Source organism: Tenrec ecaudatus, chromosome 2 (assembly GCF_050624435.1).
Source record: "Tenrec ecaudatus isolate mTenEca1 chromosome 2, mTenEca1.hap1, whole genome shotgun sequence".
Classification (NCBI taxonomy): Eukaryota; Metazoa; Chordata; class Mammalia; order Afrosoricida; family Tenrecidae; genus Tenrec; species Tenrec ecaudatus.
In genome coordinates this window covers 124,548,145-124,561,534 of record NC_134531.1, presented here as the reverse complement: position 1 = coordinate 124,561,534, position 13,390 = coordinate 124,548,145, and the positions used below count along the sequence as shown (strand labels likewise).

The 13,390-nt window shown below is 40.2% G+C and overlaps 1 pseudogene; it reads left to right on the top strand.

The window, feature by feature from the left end:
• Window positions 1-12,319, top strand: part of LOC142440085 (protein FAM98B-like) — an 89,594-nt pseudogene extending 77,275 nt beyond the window's left edge.
• Window positions 12,320-13,390: the final 1,071 nt, after the last annotated feature.

The following is a 13,390-nucleotide window of genomic DNA, read 5'->3' as shown; positions in this document are numbered from 1 at the left end:
CGTACATACTTGTGTATAAGCTGAGCTTTTCAGCACATTTTTAATGCAGTTTTTGTGGTAAAATTAGGTGCCTCAGCTGACATTTGGGTCAGCTTATATTTGAGTATATAGAGTAATCCAATATTTGGCCATGCCTTCCAAGAGACATAAATATATGGAAACTATATATAAAGTATACTGAAACTGTTACTCTGGTAGCTTTGCAAAGCAACAGAATCCTCATGACATTTTAAAAATTGGGTCATGACTCCTTCTGATTGACTCTAGGGCTAATGTGATTTTACTGATGGCATCAGATATGTAAGCAAGCAGTAAGTCTGAGAAAAGCCGGTGCCTCTGTTTAGGGAGCCTCGTGAAACAGTGGCTGCAAGTGCAAAGTCAGAGCGGTCAGCCCATCAGCTGCTTCCTGCCGAGAAAGACCAGACTTTCTGCTCCACCAAAGACGCAGCCTCAGAACCCGGGTCAGCAGTTTCCTTCCACTCTGTGAGTCAGATTGATTCAGAGGGAAGTGTTTGTTAGTTAAGGTTTGTTTTTGGTACTTCTAGCAATGCCCATGTAAAAACAGTCAGCATGAGGATTAAGGAATCAGTTGAAAAGAAGCAGAGAAGGTTTTCCTATTTAGCTCCAACAGGGAACTGGTCTTCCAGTCCAGAAAACAGAGTCTCATGTACAAAGGCAGAGTCAGACACCCTGCCCACCTCAGTCAATAGACTGAGTGGATGGTTGAGAAGCTGCTACTTAGTCTGCCAGACATTGCCACCTGTTATGTATCTAATGCCAAAGGAACTCTCAAATCCATGTCTCTAAAAGGCCTCTAGGGCTACTTTACCATGACTGAAGCGCCAAATTCCTTGTCAACAAAAGACTCTGGAAACATGGAAAACGTCTTCAGAAGAGTCCCATGAGTTGACATCCTTGGGGCAAAAGTTGACTTAGAAAAATGTATGACTATACACATTAATTTTATTATGAAAATATAATCATAATGTATAATCATATATTTAATTATCGTACAGTTTTGTGACTTCATGTCCCTTTCAAAATAGTATCATGTGTGTGCACTATTGTAGATAAACCTTGTCTTTTGTGCTCTGTGTACACATTCTAGAATCATTAAAAAAAACAACAACCCCAGCGAGACTTGTTTTTAAGATTTCCCACGTAGCTAATAAAAGACATCCTCATGTTTTATGTTTCCTTCAAATCCTCCCCAGTCAAGGGATACAGATTAAAGCTGTAAAATCAATTTGTAGACGCCAAGTCCGTGTCATGGCTTTAAAACCAAACTTAATGCTCACAGATAAACCCTCAGAAGCGCAAGCTTTTGTGCTTGGGATTAAATGCTCTCCTTGGTCTTGAACATAGAAGAAGAATACAGTATTTTTTGCAAAGTTCCTAGCTATCTAAAATTAATTTTACATATTAATATTCCCACTTTCAGGTTTTATATTTGGCCTCTAAACTCTCACTGACATTGAGCCAATGCTGACTCATAGCAACCCCCTAACACAGGATGGAGCTGCCCCTGTGAGCTTCCAGGACTCTGACTGTTCAAGGGGAGTAGAAAGGTCTGGCTTTCTCCAGCAGAGCGGCTGGTGGATTCAAACTGGTGACTGTGTGGATCACAGCTCAATGCGCAACCACTACGCCACAAGGGTTTCCATGGTTAGCCTATAACAACTAATTCCACCTACACAGTCAGCAAGGAACATGCAATATAGTTTGCAAAATCTTGATTCTGGTTCACTGATCACAGATCATAATGGAAAATTTAATAATTACCACCCTACCTACTTATAGGTCAACCTATATTACTTATGCAGTTGCATTCACTTTTTTAAAAAAAGAGTTGGGTGTTTTGAAAGAAAAAAAAAGTCAAAAGTTCCTTTTACATAGATGAGTGTTCATGAGCTCTGCCTCTTGCTTGTGTAAGTCGTTGTTAGCTGCCATGGCGTTATCTCAAACACCATGACTCTGTAGAGCGTAATGGAATATAGTCCGTCATGACTCTTGCCATGTGTGTTTATTGTGTGGTCATTGCATTGTGCCTCCCAACGCAAGGGCTTCCTCTTTCAGCAATTCCTTAGCTATCATTCTGGTGTGTTCAGTGTTCTCATTAATGGATTTTCAGAAATTAGCCTTTAGCCTGTCTTCTTGATCTCTGTATGAATGCTCACTTGAAGCTCATCAACTTGACCCTGCATGTCTATAAAAGGGGATAGTTTTTCTCATCTTATTAAAGCACAATCCAAATTGTACTAAAAACTGACAGATAGGTGGTGGCTAACACGTTTATTAGTTTGGGTATGCTTTAAATCTCATTTAATCATTGCATGGCTGAACGTATCTTATCCTTCAACAATTCTACTCCCATGTCCAGGTTCAATTGAAGGCTGCCCTAGGGAAAGTTCACTGGGAAGCCTTACCACAATCCGGTGACAGCCCAGCTCTTTCCCCTTGACTTATTGTTGCTCCTCAAACACAAAGATCATTGCTAAGGAACACTAGCTGAGTCCCTTGAAGAAGCCAAGAGAATGGAATGGTTCAGGGATGGGACGATGCAGACACCACCTTCAGGAAATGAAGGACGTTGAGAAGCAATAGCTTAATATTTGCTACGTTGCGTTAGAAAGCAGGCGTAGGATTTTGTAGCAATGTTCTCAGACTAGCTCACAAGTTGAACCTTGTGCAAGAGGCTGCCTTCTGTAACTTGCCACCATGCTGCCGATACCGCTCCAGCTTGCCCTTAGCTTGGTTTGTTCATTCCATTTCATTGCTAAGTAGGGTTCTTTATGCATCCTGGAGAAGGACATTTGAGTTGTTTCCCAGTTGGGTCAATTACAAAAATAGAGGCAATGAATATGTAGCAATATGTCTCTGTGTGGCCTTTTAACTTTGTAAGAAACTCTGAAGCTGTCATCCCAAGGAGTTGCACCATTTTGCGTTTCCATGAGCCCTGTGGATTGCCTGGGTTTTTGGCTGGATCATTCCACGTAGTTTATGGGAATATCTCATTAGACTAAAGCCCCTTGTAGCACATGCAGTTAAGCACCTCAGCACTTAACTGCTAGTCTAAAAGTTGTGAGCAAAACCCCACCCTCTTCAAACAAGTGCAAGTACAATACCTCGTGATCTAGCACTCTTTTTGGTGATTATATACCCTAACGAGGCTGCAATCCCAAATGGAATTCCACTGGGTGAGCTGGACTCTACCCCAGCCACACCTGTGACCTGTGAACTTAAGCTGGGAAACACACAGGGTCTGCGGTAGAAGAAGACAGCTGTGTGAAGAGCAGTGTACTGTTGGCGGGTGAATAGACAAAGTCTTGGTGCATCAACACCCAGTGTGCTGTATTAAGAAATGTGTTATCCCAGCAACCCTGTGATGGCCATTCTGTTACACTCAGCTCATGCTCATTTACATTAGATTGTATCTCACAGGTGCGTCACCACTGGCGACTATGGAATGATATGATCTGTTTATTGGCTCCCAACTTATAGCAAACTAATTTAATAATTAAAAAAAGACATTATCCAGGAATGAGTTTTGTGCTTGAACTGAATTCTAACCCCAATTTAAGAGCAATCAGTTCTTATATCAGGACCTGATCGATACCTTCATGAAATAATCACTGGAGATAAGGGTGCTATAGCAAAGTGAGGTGAAGAAGTCAGCTGGTGCCCAATTATCAATTGGAATAGTGTATGGTGTCTTAAAATATTGTGATCAAACAAGCAGCCATCTAAGCGAGGCGTCAACTTAAGTTCACACAGAAGAAACACACCAGCTTGTGTGATCCAAATATGATAATTACAAAATATGAATATGGTGAGGAGAGAAGCATTAAGGCTAAAATTATGAACACCTAGTTTGTAGAGCGCTACTGGGGACGGCCAGTGCCCCAAACCCATCTGCAAAGCATCTAGTCAGACTGAGTCTCTAGCTGATCCGCTGTAGCCACAGGAAAGAGTCCTGAACAGCCTGACGATCAGGCAGAAACCTTTGCAAATTACTTTTGATCATTGAACTCTTGCTTTGGGTGGATCTAACTGGACATTTGGCCAGCTGACCAGCTTATACATGTGACGTGAATGGTTCTAATTGCAAGTATCTCTTGCTGGTTCCATGACAGAAAGTTTTCACCCCTCCCTTTTTAAAAAATGTTATTGGAGATATTTTTCCTTTTGTTTGTAAACTTTTATTTTGTTTGTATACTATTGATCTTATGATTTATAATTTTATAGCATTTAATATGCAAAGGAAGCCTGATTTTTTTCACCTTCTTTCGAATTCGTCAGTCTTCCCTTGCTAGGAGAATATTAAAGTATCTTACCATTATTATATCTTTGTATTTGTCTATTCAACTCAAACTGCCAGTAACATATTTTGAGGGATTGCATTGGGTGCACAGATGTTTGCAGGTGTGTTTTCTCATTCAATTGTGGCTTTCATCATTATATAGTACACTCTTTCTCATAGTAGGTTTTATTTTAGAACCTTTCCTCAGAAATTAGTACTGCTACTCCTACTTTTATTTTCCTATAAATAGCTCGATTTATGTTTGCCTCCTCTGAGTTTAACTCTGTTTTTCTTTATGTTCTCTGTGTCTGAGGTGTTTTACTTGTAAGTAGCATCATACGGAGTTGTGTTTTCTTATTCTTTGTCTCTTCATTGGAGAGATTAATCCTTACCTGTTTATACGTTTTACTTTCCTAACAATTCTGTTGATGTGCTAATGGATTTTTAATTGTCACCTAGGTAGGGATTTACGGTGAATCGTTGGTGTTTTTATGGTGTTGATTTCTTCATTGTAATTTTCTGTCCTGACTTCATTGTGTGGCGTTTCTTTTGTTCTTTGTTTTTTGGTTTTATGCGACTTTCAGTAGGTTTTTATGGCTTTGCTCCACCTGGTTCAGTTGAAATGTCATTATTTTCTCTGAGATTAGTTTGTTTTCATTTTCTTTCTGTGTTTCAGGTGGTTTTGTTTGCTTCTTTGTTTTTGTCTCCAGAAAACTACTAGATTTCTTTTTTGTACAATTGTTATATATCTTCTTTATTCCCTTTATTATTGTATTGCTGTCTCCATTGCCCAATATTATCCCTGGGCCTCCATTTTGAATGTTGCGCTGTGTTACATTTTGTGCATTACTTAAGTAGAATGATTTCTAAGTACTGGTGTCATGTATGTTAGTGGTAGGTTTTTTCTGTTGTTGATTCTCTGTCCAAATAAATCTCTTTAGTATTTTTGGTAAGGCTGCTCCAAGTTTTACAAATTCCTTTAGTTTCCCTTGTCTGAAAATGTAATTATTTCCCTTTCTTATTTGAGGGTCGGTCTTGCTAGATATAGGACGCTTGATTGGTAGCTTTTGGAGATTCTCCCTGTCCCCCAAATTGTTTACATATATTTCCATTGTGTTCTTGTATCTGAGGTTTCAATAAAGGAATGAGCCTATAATCATGGATTCACCTCTAGAGGTGAGTCTTCTTTTCTGTGTGTTCATCCCAGGACACTTTCATTTCCTTTGATGCTGTCCAGGTTGACTTTTGGGGTTGGAGTGAAAGCCTTGGGGTTGTAGTGGCTACAGATTGCGCCGCATAGGTGGCAGCCCCATGGTGCATCCACCAGCCTCTCCGCTGCACTAAGACTGGGCTCTCTCTCCTGGAAATCATGTCAGTCTCAGAAACGAGGGAAGGTTGCGATGAGTCTGCACTGACTCCATGGCAGTGGCAGCAAGTTTGGTTTGGCTTTGTTTGTTTGTTTTTCAGTTTCTTGGATGGTTTATTTTTTTCCCCTGTCATAATGTTAAGGGAATGCTCTTGTAATGTTTCTTAGACTATTTTCTCTGTGGTTATTCTTTATACTTTCTGTCATGAAATGTGTAGCGAAGAATATTTTCTTAATAATGTTCTGTCTATACTAGTCTTGGAGGCCTGGGGTCTAGTGGTTAAGTGTTAGGTTGCCACATGCTAGTTAGAAACCGCCAGTTTCTCTGTGGAAGAAGGACTGAGCTCTCTGCTCCCGTTCAGAGTTAGCGTCTCAGAAACAGTTCTACAGGGGCATTCAACCCGTCCTATAGGGTTGTGATATGTCGGCACTGAGATTCGAGTTTGGGTAACAATGAGTTACTCACACTCAACAAGACCCATACTCAACTCAACTTACTGCTCTGGCATCCCTTTATGCTCACGGACGCTCTGTAGGAGAGGGCGGGACAGTCCTGTGGTTTTCCAGGCAGGAACTCTACGGGAGGAGAAGGTCTCAACTTTCCCCAGGTTTCTCTCAAGACTTGAATTACCCAAGTCTCTACAACTCCCACCATTGAGTGGAAATACGCAAACAGGACGTGAATAACACTAGGAGAGGGGATTGGTTAATTTTCCTTGTCACTGCCTTGAGGCAGCAGCAGGGAGAAAAAGCCCAGGACCTTTGGAAAAGCACGCTCCAGATACCTATCTGAAGTGATGGAGGCCAAGACAAAAGGCATCAGAAGCTGTGGCCAGAAGACCACGCCAGGAGGGAAAAGAAACAGAGCTGGAATGCTGAACCTGTGAGAGAGCGACAGGCTGGATTCCTGGTCCAGGAAGACCGAGGCCAAGGAACAATGTGGCTAAAAAGCTGAGGACTAGATTGAAGCATGCCTTCGGACTGAGGAGAGATGTTTCTGGGGAGCAATGACTGTATCTTTTTAAAAATATTATTAAAAGATCATTATATTGGGGCTCTCATAGCTCTTATAACAGCTCCCTCTATAATTTGCATCTAAATTCTTTTCAATTTCTATTTCTCTTTTTAAATAATTTTATTTGGGACTCTTACAACTCTTATCAAAATTCATGACCTATAAAGACAGTATAAGACAAAAAATTAATAAATTTTAAATATATTATTTGGTATTAAAGGACTCTTTAAAAAAGCTGTATATGGGCATAAGGTGGCTAACTGGTTTTACAATGAGCTACCAATCAAAAAATGAATGGTTCAATCCTATCTATCACTATGCCAACCTGAGTGATAAACACATGGGTTTAATTGAAGGGTGGAGGGATATATGGCTCAGTGAGCCTCCCTTTTGAGTTCTCAAGTCTCTTTCTTTGTGATGGTCGGACCAGGGTGCAGCTGCATCAGCCAGTTCCCTGCTTCAGCTGGCAAGGCTCACTTCCTGCAAGACATCCCAGAGTAGAAGCCACATGGACCTACCCTGAGGTAGCTCTGGGTGCTGGAGCACCAGTGTGGAGACCCCTGTCAATGCTGAGATGTTTACACATTCACTGACTGAGCTTTCCTCCTGCAGTCAGCATCATTGCATCTGTTTTGTGAGATAGAGGATGACTTTATAGATTGGTGTCAAACATATGGGTTAATGTTGGACTTGTGGGCTTGGGCAGCACTGGGTTGGGATGTTTTCTTGATGCACACTTACCCTTTATATAAAACTCTCTCTTGTACATGCATTTCTGTGGATTTGTTTCTCTAAAGTACCCAAACTGACACAACCCATCATGGCATCAGGGTCCTTATTCATTGGACAGGGATTCTTACTTATGGCTCCTTTTTAAGCTAACACATTGGATCAAAGGACACTATGTAAAGTACAACTTGACCTAAATATTAATACAAAAAATAAAACCGGGGTGCACTGCCTCTATCTCATGATAGCTAACACTACTTTAAAACAACCTGGTTTTTTTTTTTGTAAGTGGAGTGAAGACTAGTATATGACATATGCTCTGTGTCTCAAAACCTAAAGCTGCTAGGGAGACAAACTGGTGCCACTTTTGAAATGAGCTGGTCCAGTCCACCCGGGAAAGAGTCTAACCTTTGAGACACTAAAATGTGTGTAGGCCAGTGTTCTTCAAATCCTTGAATAATCAACTAAAGTCTTCTACTAGAGTTTTTTGGAGTAAGCATTAAAAATTTAGATTTTGAACTAGGCACAATAAGAGTTCTTTCTTCTCAGAGAAAAAGAACTGAGATTTTTAGATTGCTCTGTTTAAAAATAGCCATGGAGTGTAACTAGATACAAAACATAAACATACCCCGAGAAAGCTCTCAAAATAAAATTAGACATAAAATTATAAAATCTTTAGCTTATAAAACACTAATAGGGAGTGAATCTCTTAAATTGAATTTATTTAGAACCATAAAGTGTTTACATGCATTAGCCAAACAGTGTGGCGCTAGTAGATTACTTTCTTTTTAGTTATAGGAGGGTACCAATAGATCAGCCAGTTAGTTCAAATCTGTACAGTGAACTGTTAACAGGAAGGGAAGCCCAGAGTGCATTGTTCATCTGTGAGAGCTCTGCCACAGATTCTTTTGCTATCTATAAAGGTAAAAAAAAAATCCATTAACTTATATGCAACAGAACCTTCACCAGCTAAAAGGGCAAGGAACAAGGACACCGATACACTAAGGACTTTCAGCCAGCTGTAAAGACAAGGAGAGGTCCAATACACCAGGAAGCCACAGCAGCAAAAGAGAATGAAAGTCCCCGACCCTTCCACTAGAGAGAGTGAAAAAGAGAAATCCATAGAACCTTCCATTAGCTGCAAAACATCGTTTGGTAAAGGACATCAAGAAGTCACATAATAAAAAAATTTTTTAAAAAAAAGAAGTCACATAATAACAACAAAGAAGTCACAGAAATGTCCACTAGAATGAAAAAGCATAGAATTTTTCACCCGTTGTAATACAAAAGATATTAACTGTACCCAGATACCACAGAACCTTCCAGAAGTGGTAAACTAGAATATGTCAAGGGCACGCAATCACAGAAACATCCCCCCACGTTGTAGAGACAAGGGTCAGCCAATTACTTCATTCAACTACAGAGCAGAAACAGATGGAGAACGAGAAACTGAGAACAGAGAAGCTATAGAGCCTTCCGCCAGCTACATAGAAAAAAATATACCAAATACACTTAGATGCTCCTGAACCTTCCATCAGTCATAAAGGCAAGAAAAATCAAGGACATTAAGACACAAAGGACTTTAAACAAGCTTTATAAACAAGAAAAACTCGAGTATATTTAGAAGCCTCTGGAGGGAAACAAAAAGTCACATACCATTCCATCGGTAAAAAAAATTTAAAAATTCACAGAATCTTCCAACAGCTATAAGACAAAAGTTACATCAAGATCAAGAAGCTACACAATGAGAGGGAGAAAAGAAAATACAGAAACTTTCACCAAAAAACAAAACAAAAACATAGAACCTTCAACAGCACCAGAGGCCACAGAACCTTCGCAGAACTGTAATACAAGGATACTTCCAATGGAACTAAAGCTCACAGAAATGTTCATCAGCTGTTAAGACAAGGATTTCACAGGGACACCAAGACATAACAGAATCTCCCAGCAGCAAGAAAGACAAGCATCCTTCCAATGCACCCAGAGGCCTATATCTCTCCACTAGCTGCTACACAAGGAGAAGTCAAGTACATCAAGAAGCTGCAGAACAACAACAGCAAGTCACAGAAACTTCCACCAGAACCAAAGCCATTTTAGAATGCTTAGAATGTTTGAACTTTAAAGGCAAATGTGTAGCATGTGCACCGAGAGGCCACGGAGCCTTCCCAAAGCTGCAAGACAAGCACAAGTCGAGAACATCCAAAAGCCAAAGACTGAAAGGAGAAGAAGCCACTGCCGCCACTGCCACCACTTCCCCAGAACCTTCCACCAGGCGCAAAGACAGACCTACCAGGTTCACCCAAACGCCATGAAACTTTCCACCAGCTGTGAAGGAAATGATACAACTGGGACACTAAAATACAACAAATTTTGAGCAGCTTTACAGACAAGGATATGGCAAGTGTATCAAAAATCCAACAAAGAAGAAAAAGTAACAGAATTTTCCACCACAATAAAATATGAAGGCAGAGCACCTTCCACTCCCTTCAACAACAAAGATGTATTCTGTGCACCTAGAGGCCAAAGAACCTCTCCCAGTTTTAAAGTCAAGGAACAATATGGAAACCAAGGCACAGTAGGACCGTCCACAACAGTAAAGGCAAAAATATTGTTAAATCCACCTAGTGGCAACAGAATCTTCCAGATCTATAAAGACTATGGTATGTTAAAGATATAAAGAAGTCACAGAACAAAAAGAAGGAGAAGCTACACAACCTTCCATCATCGAAAAACACATATGTAAGTCAAACGCACAGGAACACCAAAGAACCAGTTGTAAAGAAAAGGATACATAAAAGACACTAGCATATGAAAAAAACAACCACCATCTGTATAAACAAAGATTTGCCAACTGCATACAAGGTCACAGAATCTTCCAAGAGCTTTAAGGTGCAGATAGTCCAAGTACATCAAGATGCCACAGAACAAAGAACAAGTAGAAGAAACCACAGAACCTTCCACCATCTACAAAATAACAATACAACACGAACATCAAAACATGACAGAATTTCCCATCACCTATAAGGACAAGAATCTATCAACTACACCAAGAAGCCAGAGAAGAAGAAAATAAAATCAAGTCACAGAACCTTCTACCAGAACAATAAAAAAGAAGCCATAGAATATTCTACTAGCTATAACAACACTGAAACATCCAGTGAAAGACACCAGAGTGCACAACACCTTCCAAGAGCTATAAAGCCAGCATAAGTCAAATACATCAGGAAGTCACAGAACAAGGGCCATTAGAAGGGATAGAACCAGCTCTGGGACCTACAATAGAGGGAGATGCACAGGACACTGTAGAGGCGCTGACGTATAAGGGACCATGTTGGACAAGCCAGGCCGTATACAAACAGCAGAGTTGCCTATGTTTTCAGAGCTTTGTATCTGGTTAGGTGCTTTCAAAAGTCATTATGCAATTTGGAAGGAAGAATATCATTTGAGTGGGCAGAGATGATCTAGAAAGTTTTCATGAGATAAAAATTTTTGTAAAAAATGGCATACCCATATTCTGCATTCATATCAGGTGTGACAGTTACATTTTTGTGCCAACAAGGAATGCACAGAAAGATATGGGTGGTGTTTAGCTGGTCAATCAAGTCTCAACTTGATGACATCATTTGGAGGTAACAGCAAGATAACTTACTCTCTGGAGGCAGTCTTCTCTCTCTGTATTCACCTTCCTGTTGAGGAGCCACATGGGGACATGCACAAGCCCTGGAGATGCATCCACCACCATAGAATCTACAAGCCTTTGCACCTACCAACCAGTGATATTCCTGCATTCGGCACCGATGCTTGTGGCTCCGTTAAGTCTGAAGAGGGACTTGATTAGTATCAGACCTATGGACTAGTGTCGGACTTATGGACTTGATCTGGAATGGGCTGGAATGGTTACTGGATATATAATTATTTCTTGATATGAAGCTCTCTCACACATACATGCGTGTCACTGAAATTTGTTTTCCTATCAGCCTGGCTTAACATATCAGGAGATATCAAAAACTATTTTCAAAAAGAAGGATGACTGTTTGAAAGTTCTGTTATGTTTAAGTACTGAGCTTCAAGATTTACGGATATTACATACCAAGAAACTTAAGTTTTCAACTAGAAAAAATAGTGAAATATATCCAGTATTTCAGGCAACCTGTGATACTTTGTTGTACCCAAGAGAACAACTTCGGACAGTCTGTTTATGCTAAGCCAAGTGGAATCAAAAGTGGAATCAAAAGTCAAGAAAATCATTTCAGAAAAACCACTGCTGTAAATGTAAATCATGAAAAAGTGGACAGCCAGAAAGAATCAATAATGCACTTTCCAGTGACTAGGATGCCACTGGCATGTGCGAAGGAAAGATTCAGATGTGACAGTGCAGTCCTTTGGGTGGTCTGATAAAGCAAAGGCAAAAACAAACCGCAGAGCAAAAATTTATCAACTTCCACAGTACGCTCTGTTACCAAGACAACAATTACATTGCCGTGTTTATTTGCTGCTCATGAAGATCTATATAAGATAATAAGAATAAGTAGTGGCATCTGTCAGGAGGAAACAGCACATGTGTGCCATTAATATGATGGAGATAGAATGACTGCCTGCCCAACGGGGGAAGAAGGCTGAGTGAACTTGATCTCCCACCCCTGCAATGTCTCCATGAGAAAGGAGACAAGTGGGTGGTCGGATTGGTGGAGGCAGTGGTGGAAGAAGAGGAGGGGGTGCTTGGGGTGGTGGAGGAGTTTGGGGAGTTAGTGGTGAAGAAGAAGGAGGTGGAGGAGGGTGGAGAGGAGGAGGTGTAGGTGGCAGCAGAGGAGGGGCTTTCCAAGTTAGGGGAGATTATGGTGGACTGAGCAGAAGAGGTTCTGTAAATCCTTATGGAGGAGGTGGTGTTGATGGATATAGGATATACTGAAAATGATAGAAATTGCAAAATGATAGCATTTTTTTCTGATAGATATATTAGGCATAGTATTTTTTCTAAAAATCATTTTATTGGTAGCTCTTACATTCAATAGTTCAATTGCATCAAGTAATATTGCACAATTGATACCACGGTCAGTTTCAAAACATTTTCTGTCTTCTTGAACTCCTTGATATCAGCTCTCCTTTATGTACTTCCTCCCCCCACCCTTCAGGAACCCTTATTTTTATTTTTTTACACATATTCCACCATCCCAATATCCATGTACAATTCTGTTCTTTAATCCTCTTGCCTGGGTTAAACAGTCATCAATGTTATTAGCTGCTCCCTTCTCCCTGCCCTTCGCTTCCTGTTCCCTCAGGGAACCATTACTCCTGTTATTGTTTCTGAAGGCTTATCTTACTTGTCTTTCATGTATTGAATGATCTTAATTATACAAATGAGCATACTCCAGTTTAACATGATTTATGAGGTCAAACAAATAAAAGTCATACTAGTAAGAGGAGGAAATATTACAGAACTAGAGGATAGTTATGTGCTTCGTCAGTGCTATGTCACACCTTGGATTTATCCTCCCTTCCATGCGGCCCTTTTGAGAGGGGTTGCTTAATTAACTTGCAAGTGGCTTTTGGGTCTCCATCCCTTCACATTGATGTGGTTGCTTGATTTTTAAATTTTGATACCTTTTCCAGTTAACACCTCATGATCACATAGGCTGGTGGGCTTTGTTGTTTTATGTGGGTATTGTAGCTTTCCTGCTAGGTGACCACTTATTTAACTACAAGCCTATAAGATCCCAGACAATATATCCTTTAATTGCTGGGCACAACAACTTTCTTCACCACATTAGCTTATGCACCCATGTTGTCTTCAGTGATTGTGTAAAGTAGGTGAGTCTCATGCAAGGCCACATTATTGGAACAAACCATTTTTGCACTGAGTTAGATTTAAGTAGAGGCCCAAAGTCCATCTGCTTCCTTGTTGCATTTGCATTTAATACATTTATAAACAAATATAACTATATTTAAGTAATTATAGATATACATATTACTTACATATATA